General features: G+C 44.2%; 1 non-coding gene and 1 pseudogene across 1 annotated transcript in view; both read left to right on the plus strand.

Annotated features, from left to right (window-relative positions):
- Nucleotides 1–11,885: 11,885 nt before the first annotated feature.
- Nucleotides 11,886–12,037, plus strand: LOC142356668 (5.8S ribosomal RNA; annotated as a pseudogene).
- A 1,683-nt stretch (nucleotides 12,038–13,720) lies between these two features.
- Nucleotides 13,721–15,000, plus strand: part of LOC142356665 (large subunit ribosomal RNA) — a 3,522-nt gene continuing 2,242 nt past the window's right edge. The window contains exon 1 of the ribosomal RNA XR_012761467.1: nucleotides 13,721–15,000. This exon is cut by the window's right edge and continues 2,242 nt beyond it. This is a non-coding gene — a ribosomal RNA (large subunit ribosomal RNA).

The following is a 15,000-nucleotide window of genomic DNA, read 5'->3' on the forward strand; positions in this document are numbered from 1 at the left end:
GAGCTAGCTAGCTAGCTTGAGCTTGAGCTTGAGCTTGAGCTAGCTAGCTTGAGCTTGAGCTAGCTAGCTAGCTTGAGCTTGAGCTAGCTAGCCAGCTTGAGCTTGAGCTAGCTAGCTAGCTTGAGCTTGAGCTTGAGCTAGCTAGCTTGAGCTTGAGCTTGAGCTAGCTAGCTAGCTTGAGCTTGAGCTAGCTAGCTAGCTTGAGCTTGAGCTTGAGCTAGCTAGCTTGAGCTTGAGCTTGAGCTAGCTAGCTAGCTTGAGCTTGAGCTAGCTAGCTTGAGCTTGAGCTAGCTAGCTTGAGATTGAGCTAGCTAGCTAGCTTGTGCTTGAGCTAGCTAGCTAGCTTGAGCTTGAGCTTGAGCTAGCTGGCTTGAGCTTGAGCTAGCTAGCTTGAGCTTGAGCTAGCTAGCTTGAGCTTGAGCTAGCTAGCTAGCTTGAACTTGAGCTAGCTAGCTAGCTTGAGCTTGAGCTTGAGCTAGCTAGCTAGCTTGAGCTTGAGCTAGCTAGCTAGCTTGAGCTTGAGCTTGAGCTAGCTAGCTTGAGCTTGAGCTTGAGCTAGCTAGCTAGCTTGAGCTTGAGCTAGCTAGCTTGAGCTTGAGCTAGCTAGCTTGAGCTTGAGCTAGCTAGCTAGCTTGAGCTTGAGCTAGCTAGCTAGCTTGAACTTGAGCTAGCTAGCTAGCTTGAGCTTGAGCTAGCTAGCTAGCTTGAGCTAGCTAGCTAGCTTGAGCTTGAGCTTGAGCTTGAGCTAGCTAGCTTGAGCTTGAGCTAGCTAGCTAGCTTGAGCTTGAGCTAGCTAGCTAGCTTGAGCTTGAGCTAGCTAGCTAGCTTGAGCTTGAGCTTGAGCTAGCTAGCTTGAGCTTGAGCTTGAGCTAGCTAGCTAGCTTGAGCTTGAGCTAGCTAGCTTGAGCTTGAGCTAGCTAGCTTGAGCTTGAGCTAGCTAGCTAGCTTGAGCTTGAGCTAGCTAGCTAGCTTGAGCTTGAGCTAGCTGGCTTGAGCTTGAGCTAGATAGCTTGAGCTTGAGCTAGCTAGCTAGCTTGAGCTAGCTAGCTAGAGCTCGACCTATGAAAAGCTGCGCAAACACTTATTCTATAATAATTGCGAAAATTAAAAATTTCACAAGTGAAAAGCTGCATAAACAGTAATTCTATGTGTGGGGCATTATTAGGGGGAGGTGTCTTGTCAAAATATGGCTGGACTAAAGACCTCAACCCAGATAGGGTGGAAGGCCCTATGATCGGTCTGTTACTAATCGGTGACCGATAAAGACCTGACCAAGGCCTGTAGTAAGCTTGGTTAGGCATTACAGGAGATAACACTAAGACCGAGGGGTCTTAGAGAGCCCTCTAGCGGGGCGAATAGAGCTAGATCGAGCCTTGGGAAAGCTAGATCGAGCAGGACTGAAGCTAAAGGATAGACCGAGAGGTCTGTCTGGTCCTCCTAGAGAGGCCAAGAGAAAGTACGAGAAGCCAACTAAAGCTTGATCGGGCCTTCAGCAAGCACGACCGAGCTGTACCGGAGCTAACACTAAGACCGAGGGGTCTTAGAGAGCCCTCTAGCGGGGCGAATAGAGCTAGATCGAGCCTTGGGAAAGCTAGATCGAGCAGGACTGAAGCTAAACGATAGACCGAGAGGTCTGTCTGGTCCTCCTAGAGAGGCCAAGAGAAAAAACGAGAAGCTAACTAAAGCTTGATCGGGCCTTCAGCAAGCACGACCGAGCTGTACCGGAGCTAACACTAAGACCGAGGGGTCTTAGAGAGCCCTCTAGCGGGGCGAATAGAGCTTGATCAAGCCTTGGGCAAGCTAGATCGAGCAGGACTGAAGCTAAGCAAGAGACCGAGAGGTCTGTCTGGTCCTCCTAGAGAGGCCAAGAGAAAGTACGAGAAGCCAACTAAAGCTTGATCGGGCCTTCAGCAAGCACGACCGAGCTGTACCGGAGCTAACACTAAGACCGAGGGGTCTTAGAGAGCCCTCTAGCGGGGCGAATAGAGCTAGATCGAGCCTTGGGAAAGCTAGATCGAGCAGGACTGAAGCTAAACGATAGACCGAGAGGTCTGTCTGGTCCTCCTAGAGAGGCCAAGAGAAAGTACGAGAAGCTAACTAAAGCTTGATCGCGCCTTCAGCAAGCACGATTGAGCAAGACCGGAGCTAACACTAAGACCGAAGTGTCTTAGAGAGCCCTCTGGTGGGGCGAATAGAGCTAGATCGAGCCTTGGGAAAGCTAGATCGAGTAAGATTGAAGCTGAAAGAGTGTCAGAGGAGCAAATGAACCTCCAAAAAGTGAAAATCAAATTTTAGAAAAAACACAAGTTAAATACTGCATGGACAGTATTTCTATGTGTGGGGCATTATTAGGGGGAGGTGTCTTGTCAAAATATGGCTGGACTAAAGACCTCAACCCGGATAGGGTGGAAGGCCCCATGATCGGTCTGTTACTAATCGGTGACCGATAAAGACCTGACCAAGGCCTGTAGTAAGCTTGGTTAGGCATTACAGGAGTTAACACTAAGACCGAGGGGTCTTAGAGAGCCCTCTAGCGGGGCGAATAGAGCTAGATCGAGCCTTGGGAAAGCTAGATCGAGCAGGACTGAAGCTAAGCAAGAGACCGAAAGGTCTGTCTGGTCCTCCTAGAGAGGCCAAGAGAAAGTACGAGAAGCTAACTAAAGCTTGATCAGGCCTTCAGCAAGCACGACCGAGCTGTACCGGAGCTAACACTAAGACCGAGGGGTCTTAGAGAGCCCTCTAGCAGGGCGAATAGATCTAGATCGAGCCTTGGGAAAGCTAGATCGAGCAGGACTGAAGCTAAACGATAGACCGAGAGGTCTGTCTGGTCCTCCTAGAGAGGCCAAGAGAAAGTACGAGAAGCTAACTAAAGCTTGATCGGGCCTTCAGCAAGCACGACCGAGCTGTACCGGAGCTAACACTAAGACCGAGGGGTCTTAGAGAGCCCTCTAGCAGGGCGAATAGAGCTAGATCGAGCCTTGGGAAAGCTAGATCAAGCAGGACTGAAGCTAAACGATAGACCGAGAGGTCTGTCTGGTCCTCCTAGAGAGGCCAAGAGAAAGTACGAGAATCTAACTAAAGCTTGATCGGGCCTTCAGCAAGCACGACCGAGCTGTACCGGAGCTAACACTAAGACCGAGGGGTCTTAGAGAGCCCTCTAGCAGGGCGAATAGAGCTAGATCGAGCCTTGGGAAAGCTAGATCGAGCAGGACTGAAGCTAAACGATAGACCGAGAGGTCTGTCTGGTCCTCCTAGAGAGGCCAAGAGGAAGTACGAGAAGCTAACTAAAGCTTGATCGCGCCTTCAGCAAGCACGATTGAGCAAGACCGGAGCTAACACTAAGACCGAAGTGTCTTAGAGAGCCCTCTAGTGGGGCGAATAGAGCTAGATCGAGCCTTGGGAAAGCTAGATCGAGTAAGATTGAAGCTGAAAGAGTGTCAGAGGAGCAAATGAACCTCCAAAAAGTGAAAATCAAATTTTAGAAAAAAACACAAGTTAAATACTGCATGGACAGTAATTCTATGTGTGGGGCATTATTAGGGAGAGGTGTCTTGTCAAAATATGGCTGGACTAAAGACCTCAACCCGGATAGGGTGGAAGGCCCTATGATTGGTCTGTTACTAATCGGTGACCGATAAAGACCTGACCAAGGCCTGTAGTAAGCTTGGTTAGGCATTACAGAAGATAACACTAAGACCGAGGGGTCTTAGAGAGCCCTCTAGCGGGGCGAATAGAGCTTGATCAAGCCTTGGGCAAGCTAGATCGAGCAGGACTGAAGCTAAACGATAGACCGAGAGGTCTGTCTGGTCCTCCTAGAGAGGCCAAGAGAAAGTACGAGAATCTAACTAAAGCTGGGTCGGGCCTTCAGCAAGCACGACCGAGCAGTACCGGAGCTAACACTAAGACCGAGGGGTCTTAGAGAGCCCTCTAGTGGGGCGAATAGAGCTAGATCGAGCCTTGGGAAAGCTAGATCGAGCAGGACTGAAGCTAAACGATAAACCGAAAGGTCTGACGGGTCCTCATAAGAGGCATGGAGAAAGATCTGATACTAAAGTACCTCTCGGAAGTAATAAAATATGCCTGATGAAGCCGGGTATGATGTTTGTTGTTTGATGGCATTCATCGATTAGGTCTGGTGGATTCCCCATTACTCCGAGTGGTACTAGTAGAGGCTCCTACAGGGGTGAGCAAAGCGAGATCAAGCCTTAGGCAAGCTAGATCGAGCAGAACTGAAGCTGAAAAGCAAAATAAATGACAGGTCTGTCCAAATCAATAAACTTGAAATCCAGTGTGGTCACCACGGGTCACGAGGTGAATTCCTAGCGATTGTCTGCTGAACGTATAGGAAGGCCCGAAACGAACGATAATTTCATTGCACAGTGGAGATACTATACGTTCAGGAGTAGCATACATCGGGTTTGATCTATGATCATGTCTGGTCTCCGAGGATCCACCGGGTTACCAACTGGCACCGCTGTACTGGGTGTAAAACTGGGCCACCTGAAGTCCCGGGTGTAAAACTAGGTGCCTCTGTGCCAAAGTAGCGGCTTGCGTAGTGCATTATGCCTCCGGCTTGCGAAATGGTTATAAGCAATAACAACAGGACGCCGCGGGGTGTTCACTTAAAGGAGTAACGTTCTCTCAAGGGAGGGGATCTAAAAATCTTGATAAAACATTTATTCTATGCAAAATTTGTGCGCAAATTTTGCAAAGTAAAAAGCTGCACTGTAGCAAATTCTATGTGTGTAGCATTATTAGGGAAGTGTTGTTTGATGGCACCTCTCTACTTGATGCACCAAAGAACTACCTTGATGGCTCATGACCGCTGGTAATCTGTCGTCGCTAGTAGTTCGGAACTGAGAACAAATATGTTCGCAAATTACAACAATTATACAGCATATTGCTGAATAAAGCAGAACCGAATAATACTCAGTGACTTTACACCAAGACTGACTAATGTCTGGATTGTATCGTCCTACTCGAGTAAGGCGAAGAAAAGCTAGAAAGATACGCTTTTCACAAAGCAGGCTTAATGCATGCAAACCAAGGAGGAAGGAGTGATGCCCCTCCTTATAATAAGCAGAACCAAATAAAGAACAGACAGCATCATCTGTACAGTGACCAAGAAGAGGTGAAACTTCTGTATGTGAAAAGGCAATTTGAGCGAGATTTATTAGCAGACTAGTATTATGTTGTTTCTAGTAGGCGAAAGCCGAAACATCAACATGTGAAAATCTGATATTAAATCCTCAATCATTTTCCCTAGTATTATACAGCTATGAGTAACCTTAATTGGACACGGCAATTATTGCTGACCGGTGAAACTTTCGCATGGGAAAGACACACACACTTCTTGACAAAGCAATAAGTATTATGCTGTTTCTAGTACGCGAAAGCAGAAACATCAGCATGTGAAAGTTGTGAAGTTGAAGAATTTTTGTGTTGAGTACGATGTTGTTACTAGTAACCATGTCGACAGCTGAGAACTGTTCTCTAACCAATAGAAGGTGAAACTTCTGTATGTGAAAAGGCAATTTGAGCGAGATTTCTTAGCAGACTAGTATTATGTTGTTTCTAGTAGGCGAAAGCCGAAACATCAACATGTGAAAATCTGATATTAAATCCTCAATCATTTTCCCTAGTATTATACAGCTACTAGTAGCCGTAATTGGTCAGGGAAACATTGTTGACCGGTGAAACTTCACATGGGAAAGACACACAAATTACTTGACAAAACAATAAGTATTATGCTGTTTCTAGTATGCGAAAGCAGAAACATCAGCATGTGAAAGTTGTGAAGTTGAAAAGTTTTTGTGTTGAGTACGGTGTTGTTACTAGTAACCATGTCGACAGCTGGAAAGCTGTTCTCTAACCAATAAAAGGTAAAACTTCTGTATCTGAAGAGGCGGCGTGATTGAGATTTTTAACAGACTAGTATTATGTTGTTTCTAGTAGGCGAGAGCCGAAACATCGACATGTGAACATCTGGTTTTTAAATCATGAGTCAATTCTCCCTAGTATGATACAGTTGTTAGCCGGTATTGGTAACAGTAGAACAGAGATTTGGAGGGCAAAACCTGCTCATGGGAAATGCTCACAGAGCGCTATCTACCAGTACACATAGTATTATGCTGTTTCTAGTACGCGCGAGCCGAAACATCAGCATGTGAAATGTGTAATCGTGGGTAACTCTAAGTGTGTAGAGTACTGTGTAGTAACTAGTAGCCATGCCAAAGCATGCATTGAAACTCTTCGTGATTTAAAAAGCTCAAAGCAAGATTGACGAGGCCGCAAGGCTATGTCTTTCTAAATTCGAACAAATCGAAAGATTGTTCAAAGTACAATTAAACTGATTGATCCTGTCAGTTGCCATATGCTTGTCTGAAAGACTAAGCCATGCATGTGCAAGCGAAGCTTGAAAAAGTGGAACCGCGAATGGCTCATTAAATCAGTTACTATCTATTAGTTGATTTGCAAGCTAAATGAATAACTGCGGTAACCCTGCAGCTAATGCATGCTGATTGTCCGACACTGTCGGAGACTTTTACAAGACTACACCGGGTGATTTGCTAAGTACAGACACATCCCGTGATGAGTCCTAGTAACTGAAAGATCCCAGATAGCTTCGGCTTGGGGACGGAACTTCCGAATTTCTGACCTATCAACCTATGATGGTAGTGTAACGGACTACCATGGTTGTGACGGGTAACGGGGAATCAGGGTTCGATTCCGGAGAGGGAGCCTTAGAAACGGCTACCACATCCAAGGAAGGCAGCAGGCACGCAAATTACCCACTCTCCGCACGAGGAGGTAGTGACTAGAAATAATGATATGAACCTTTATGGTTTGTAATCAGAATGGAATGGACTTAAAAGCTCCATTGATGAACGAGTAGAGGGCAAGTCTGGTGCCAGCAGCCGCGGTAATACCAGCCTCTACAAGCGTATGCAATAGTTGCTGCGTTTAAAAAGCTCATAGTTGGATCTGTTTGAGTAGAACGGCAACATGGTCTTCAGTTAAATCTGTTGACTCGTTCCGCTCATCCTTCGCATCGAAGAAATAGTTTGCACTTAAATGTGACGAACTGTGGAAACGGTGTTTTCACCCTGAGAAAATTAGAGTGTTCAAAGCATCCTTTGGGATCGAATAATAAAGCATGGAATAATGGAGAATGACCCGCTACTCGATTGATGCCGGTTGGCTGAGTGCGGTAATGATTGAAAGGAACAGACGGGGGCATTTGTATTGCTACGTTAGAGGTGAAATTCTTGGATCGTGGCAAGACAAACTACTGCGAAAGCATTTGCCAAGAATGTTTTCATTAATCAAGAACGAAAGTCAGAGTATTGAAGAGGATTAGATACCCTCGTAATTCTGACCATAAACTATACCAACCTACAATTTGTCAAAGTCGATCTTGACTTGGCAAGAGATTAACCGGGAAACCAAAGTTTATTGGTTCCGGGGGAAGTATGGTTGCAAAATCGAAACTTAAAGGAATTGACGGAAGGGCACCACCAGGAGTGGAGCCTGCGGCTTAATTTGACTCAACACGGGAAAACTCACCCGGTCCAGACATCTTAAGGATTGACAGATTGAATATCTTTCATGATTATATGGGCGGTGGTGCATGGCCGTTCTTAGTTAGTGGAGTGATCTGTCTGGTTAATTCCGATAACGAACGAGATCTTCTCCATCTAAATAATGAAATTCACTATATGTGAATTCAAACACTTCTTAGAGGAACTATGCGGAATTAAATACCGCAGATGAAGTGAGGCTATAACAGGTCTGTGATGCCCTTAGATGTTCTGGACTGCACGCGCGCTACACTGTGTACTTTTAGATTGAGTACTCAGCCCTTGGTCCGAAATGGACTGGGCAATCAGAGAAAAGTACAGCGCTTCAAGGGGATCGTCTGTTGTAACTTGCAGACGTGAACCAGGAATTCCTGGTACTTATGAGTCAACAACTCATAGGGATTACGTCCCTGCCCTTTGTACACACCGCCCGTCGCTACTACTGATTGGATAGTTAAGCAAGAATTGCAAATTCCTACTGTTGGGACTTCGGTCTCCGGCAACGGGATGAAGCGGATCGAGCTTAATTGTCTAGAGGAAGTAAAAGTCGTAACAAGGTTTCCGTAGGGGAACCTGCGGAAGGATCAGTGATTGATTCCTTCGGGCATGGCTGCTGGTAGAGGCCATGTCTGTAGTGCGCATGACGCTCTGTCGCTAGAGATTGCTTGGCAACCAATCTCGAATTATGTATCGAGCTCAAAAACTACTTGTGTGGATACATAGTTCAGCAGTCATGGCAAGGGACTGCTTAAAGGGAGACTAGTTAGCAAAAGCAGCCTAGCAGAACTGCAGCTATCTAGATCTCAGAAGCTGGGTTATAGAAGCCCAGCTATAGACTTGTGAATGAGAAAGGACTAAAAAGGTCCACAAGTCGCGTGGTTAGAACCGACACGCAAAAATCCCAGCGAGTGACAGAGCGTTGCGCTGTTCAGTGGGAAAGAGTTGAGCTACTCGGGGCGCCCACTGAACTTGCTCCGAGCCAAAGGCTCGAAAAAACACAGCTTAGCCTCAGATCCTTTACATAGAAGGCTAGCTAAAATAAACTTACCTTGGACGAGGGTAAAGTTTAGTCAGTTCTTAGGGGAGAGTAATCCACAGCTTCTCGCCCTCTGAACATTCTCCCAGATATGTAGGTCTGGGAGAGTCTCCTCCTGTTCTTCGGAATCTGGAGGTAGACAAAGACAGTACGATACGATCTTGCATCGGGATGACTAACCGATAATGATCATAATCTGACAATTTTTCCGGCTTGAGGCACCGGAGTCAGATTAAAGACACATACTGAACTAAAGGCGTATGTGCAAAGCTTGTCGGAGTGTAGAGAGTCAAGCTGAGTTGACTCGTCACGTGGTGATGACAACAGCCATGTGCAAAACACTCACAACTTTATCGTCTATGTGGAAAAGGTTGCTAACAGCGCTCTCTATGAGAGGCCCTCGCATATAACTATACGAGGAAAAGGCGATAGAGTTGTTTGAATGTGGGGCAGGTTCATCGACAAGCTAAGTTGATCACATTCTTGTTGTGGCATCCTACTAGAATTGGTCACGGTCTGCACCAACTCTCCCCAAGTTGGCCAGACTTAAAACTAGAAATAAGGTTTGCAGCTATGTGAACCTAGAAACTGTAAAGGAGTTGAAAGAACTTAAAGGAATTGAAAGAGGCCTTGAGGTATATCCTCTTGGTAAAGACCCACAAAAGCTCACAAAAGTGGCTTCGAAGGGCAAAACTGGTTCATCCAAAACAATTGGAGAGCTTAAAGCAGAACCAATTCGAATGAAACACTATTGGTGAAACTTCATCATGAGAACGTCACAAGCTGATCACGCTCTATGATATGACTAGTATTATGTTGCTTCTAGTAGGCTAAGCGCAAGCCGAAACATCAACATGTGAAAGTCGTAGAATTTTGCAATCAAACTGTGGCTAGTACTGTGATGTTACTAGTAACCTGGTGTTCCGTCATATGGCCAAGAGAGCATTTGAAGGCGAAACTTCTGCATGGGAAAGCTGCATCATGATCAAAATTTTATATCGAGTATTATGTTGACGTTAGTAGGCCTTGGCCGAAAACGCAGCATGTGAAAGGTATAGATAAAAGTTATTGTTGCAGTCAGTACTGTGTAGTTACTAGTAGCTGGATTTAAGCTCAAAATGAGACACTGTTGGTGAAACTTCATCATGAGAATGTCACAAGCTGATCAAGCTCTATGATATGACTAGTATTATGTTGCTTCTAGTAGGCTAAGCGCAAGCCGAAACATCAACATGTGAAAGTCGTAGAATTTTGCGATCAAATTGTGGCTAGTACTGTGATGTTACTAGTAACCTTGTGTTACGTCATATGGCCAAGAGAGCATTTGAAGGCGAAACTTCTGCATGGGGAAGCTGCATCATGAACAAAAGTTTATATCGAGTATTATGTTGACATTAGTAGGCCCTGGCCGAAAGCGCAGCATGTGAAAGGTATAGATAAAAGTTATCGTTGCAGTCAGTACTGTGTAGTTACTAGTAGCTGGATTTAAGCTCGAAATGAGACACTGTTGGTGAAACTTCATCATGAGAACGTCACATGCTGATCACGCTCCATGATATGACTAGTATTATGTTGCTTCTAGTAGGCTAAGCGCAAGCCGAAACATCAACATGTGAAAGTCGTAGAATTTTGCGATCAAATTGTGGCTAGTACTGTGATGTTACTAGTAACCTTGTGTTACGTCATATGGCCAAGAGAGCATTTGAAGGCGAAACTTCTGCATGGGGAAGCTGCATCATGAACAAAAGTTTATATCGAGTATTATGTTGACGTTAGTAGGCCCTGGCCGAAAGCGCAGCATGTGAAAGGTATAGATAAAAGTTAGCGTTGCAGTCAGTACTGTGTAGTTACTAGTAGCTGGATTTAAGCTCGAAATGAGACACTGTTGGTGAAACTTCATCATGAGAACGTCACAAGCTGATCACGCTCTATGATATGACTAGTATTATGTTGCTTCTAGTAGGCTAAGCGCAAGCCGAAACATCAACATGTGAAAGTCGTAGAATTTTGCAATCAAACTGTGGCTAGTACTGTGATGTTACTAGTAACCTTTTCTTACGTCATATGGCCAAGAGAGCATTTGAAGGCGAAACTTCTGCATGGGGAAGCTGCATCATGAACAAAAGTTTATATCGAGTATTATGTTGACGTTAGTAGGCCCTGGCCGAAAGCGCAGCATGTGAAAGGTATAGATAAAAGTTAGCGTTGCAGTCAGTACTGTGTAGTTACTAGTAGCTGGATTTAAGCTCGAAATGAGACACTGTTGGTGAAACTTCATCATGAGAACGTCACAAGCTGATCACGCTCCATGATATGACTAGTATTATGTTGCTTCTAGTAGGCTAAGCGCAAGCCGAAACATCAACATGTGAAAGTCGTAGAATTTTGCGATCAAATTGTGGCTAGTACTGTGATGTTACTAGTAACCTTGTGTTACGTCATATGGCCAAGAGAGCATTTGAAGGCGAAACTTCTGCATGGGGAAGCTGCATCATGAACAAAAGTTTATATCGAGTATTATGTTGACGTTAGTAGGCCCTGGCCGAAAGCGCAGCATGTGAAAGGTATAGATAAAAGTTAGCGTTGCAGTCAGTACTGTGTAGTTACTAGTAGCTGGATTTAAGCTCGAAATGAGACACTGTTGGTGAAACTTCATCATGAGAACGTCACAAGCTGATCACGCTCTATGATATGACTAGTATTATGTTGCTTCTAGTAGGCTAAGCGCAAGCCGAAACATCAACATGTGAAAGTCGTAGAATTTTGCAATCAAACTGTGGCTAGTACTGTGATGTTACTAGTAACCTTTTCTTACGTCATATGGCCAAGAGAGCATTTGAAGGCGAAACTTCTGCATGGGGAAGCTGCATCATGAACAAAAGTTTATATCGAGTATTATGTTGACGTTAGTAGGCCCTGGCCGAAAGCGCAGCATGTGAAAGGTATAGATAAAAGTTATCGTTGCAGTCAGTACTGTGTAGTTACTAGTAGCTGGATTTAAGCTCGAAGTGAGACACTGTTGGTGAAACTTCATCATGAGAACGTCACAAGCTGATCACGCTCTATGATATGACTAGTATTATGTTGCTTATAGTAGGCTAAGCGCAAGCCGAAACATCAACATGTGAAAGTCGTAGAATTTTGCGATCAAACTGTGGCTAGTACTTTGATGATGCTTGTAGCCAACCGAATTGGTTGAAAAGCCCAATAAGTAAGCTAACTTGGGAGAGCTTGTTGGAAACCAAATGCTACTAGATTGGTCCAAATACATCCTTCAACAGGGGATCACTTGGCTCGCTTTACGAAGAGGAGCACAGCTATATGTGTTAATTCGGTATGAATCGCAAGATTTGTTTACCGACCTCTCTAACGCAAAAGGCGGTCTCGGCTTCGGCTGTTGACTGCGTCCGATTCAGGGTTATATAACTCTCGATTGAACACATTGATGTTCTATTGTTGGTGCTTCCAATAAAATTGGAACACTTAAAGCAGAACCGATTCAAATAATAGCATTCTGATCAATGATTGCATTCCTTGATCAAGAACTGCTGGAGTCATTGTGATGGCGAATTTTCTTCATAAGAAAATTGCAAAGAGACGGAACTTAATGAGACTAGTATTATGTTGTTTCTAGTAAGCGGAAGCTGAAACAGCAACATGTGAAAATCAAGTTTTGTTCAATGATCTCGAGGCGATAAGTACTATGAAGCAACTAGTAGCCTAAGCATGACTCAGATTTGAGACAGTCAAAAAGACTGGCGAAACTTCTTCACATGAAAGTTACATAGAGAACTACAAATGTATACAGCGAGTATTATGTTGTTTCTAGTAGGCGAAAGCTGAAACATCAACATGTGAAAGTTGTCTGCAAACTGTAGAACGATATGTGATTAGTACTGTGCTGTTACTAGTAGCCAGTCTGACTGTAGAAGCCAAGACAAAGGGAAACTAATGCATCTGAAAAGGACAAGTTATGGAAAGGTATGCACGATAAGTATTATGTTGTTTCTAGTAAGCGGCAGCTGAAACATCAACATGTGAACGTCGTTGTGTACAGTAACCTAGAACTATATAGTCCTTAGTAACGTGCATTTACTAGTACCTGTAATTGGTATTCAGACTCAGGCAGTTTGGAATAGTTTGGCAAAGATGCACCAGAGAAAACTGGGATTTGATACAGAAATTGTTGAATACAAGTATTATGCTGCTTCTAGTAGGTTGAATCCGAAACATCAGCATGTGAAAATTGAAAACATTTCTGGTTCGAATTGTCACAAGTATTTGGTGATCTGAGTAGCCAAACTCACTACAACGCCAATTGAAGGCAAAAATTCTCAACGGGAAAAGCTATTCTCATTGAATGAGCTAACAAGACGAGTATTATGTTGCTTCTAGTAGGCGAAAGCCAAAACATCAACATGTGAAAGTCTTGCTGAACAAATTTAATGTTGTTGAGCTCAGTACCGTGTGAATTAGTAGCCATAATTGGCGAGCGAAAATTGAACTGGCGAAACTTCGTCTTTGGAAAATTGCAGATGCCGAGCACTTATTTTGCAACGAGTATTATGTTGACTGTAGTAAGCGAAAGCCGAAACAGCAACATGTGAAAGCTGTTGAAATTTGTGGTCATTTTGCAATAAGTACAAGGAGTGTAACTAGTAGCCAGGTCAAAATTTGGGATAAGAATGAGCAAAAATTCTGCATGAGAACAGTTGAAATTATGAAACTAAATTACAAAGACTAGTATTATGTTGTTTCGAGTACGCGAAAGCGGAAACATCAACATGTGAACGTTTGTAACGAAGTTTCGTTAATTTTCAGCCTAGTACTGAGCAAGAACGAGTAGCCTCATCTCCAATCCCACGCAAAATGTAGTGAAATATGTGAGTGAACCTTATTCACGGTGAGGGTTTCCCGAGGTCTGTATTGCAGCGAGTATTATGTTGCTTCTAGTAAGCGAAAGCTGAAACAACAACATTTGAAAGTTGGAATTAATGACTGAATGGAAACTTCGACCTGTGTTTGATAGTAGTAGCGAACAAAACTGCTGAATCGGTTTCTGTCTCATATTGGTCAGTGAACCAATTAAGAGACAATCAACTACATAACCTGAATTGGGCGAGAGAACCCCCTTAACTTAAGCATATCAGTAAGGGGAGGAAAAGAAATCAACTGAGAATCCCTTAGTAATGGCGAATGAACAGGGAAAAGCTCATCGGGAAGAGAAATGGCAACATTTCTCGGTGTCCGGTATGGTTTGATGCTAGACTGGTGAATTTGTCCTGATGTCTACTGGAAAGTAGCATCAAAGAAGGTGAAAATCCTGTAAAGGTCATTTTCGATACCAGTCATAATGGCTCATTCCTATGAGTAGAGTTGTTTGAAAGTGCAACTCGAAGCTGGAGATATGTCTTTCCAAAAGCTAATTATAAAGCGAGACCGATAGTAAACAAGTACCGTGAGGGAAAGTTGAAAAGCACTCTGAAGAGAGAGTGAAAAGTACGTGAAACTGTTGAAGGGGAACTGGAGTGAGCGTTACCATACTCAATGCCTTGATATTATATTCTCGGCTACCGAGTAGTGTAGTTGTCGTCTTTTGGCAAATCTTGTTAATGAATCGAGCAGAAGTTTTCCTCGGAATTCTTCTTGTTGATTCTAAACAAAATGAGATAAATTGATCTTGATTGCCTGTCTGACCTCAACTTCCTATTCAATGCTCTCTACAGCCCGTCTTGAAACACGGACCAAGGAGTGTGAGTTGCTTGCAAGTGTTGTCGCTCATTGAAAGCGCACACGCGAAATGAAAGTGAACAGTGTAATTTTTATGAATTGCACTACTTTGTGTGGTGAGGGCGCCGATTCGGTGTCCCGCAACCACGGACGGTTTTGCTCTTATTGCATGACTGATCCAGAGCAAGTAGCACACGACCCGAAAGATGGTGATCTATGCTTGGGCAGGGCGAAGCCACGGGAAACCATGGTGGAAGCCCGAAGCGGTTCTGACGTGCAAATCGATCGTCTGACCTGAGCATAGGGGCGAAAGACTAATCGAACCATCTAGTAGCTGGTTTCCTCCGAAGTTTCCCTCAGGATAGCAAAAGCTTGAGCAAGATTGAAAAATCTTCGCAAAGCAATTTCATCGGTTAAAGCGAATGATTAGAGGAATGGGGGAAAATTTTTCCTTCACCTATTCTCAAACTATAAATCGGTGAGATGTCCTTGTGACTTAATTGCACTTGGACTATGAATGCAAGCTTTTTGTGGGCCGCTTTTGGTAAGCAGAACCGGCGATGTGGGATGAACCAAAAGTTGGGTTAAGGCGCCTAACTACTTGCTCATGAGTCACCACAAAAGGTGTTGATTGATACTGACAGCAGGACGGTG

This window comes from Convolutriloba macropyga, unplaced genomic scaffold (assembly GCF_964194025.1).
Source record: "Convolutriloba macropyga unplaced genomic scaffold, txConMacr16.3 SCAFFOLD_1085, whole genome shotgun sequence".
In the NCBI taxonomy this organism is placed as follows: Eukaryota; Metazoa; Xenacoelomorpha; order Acoela; family Convolutidae; genus Convolutriloba; species Convolutriloba macropyga.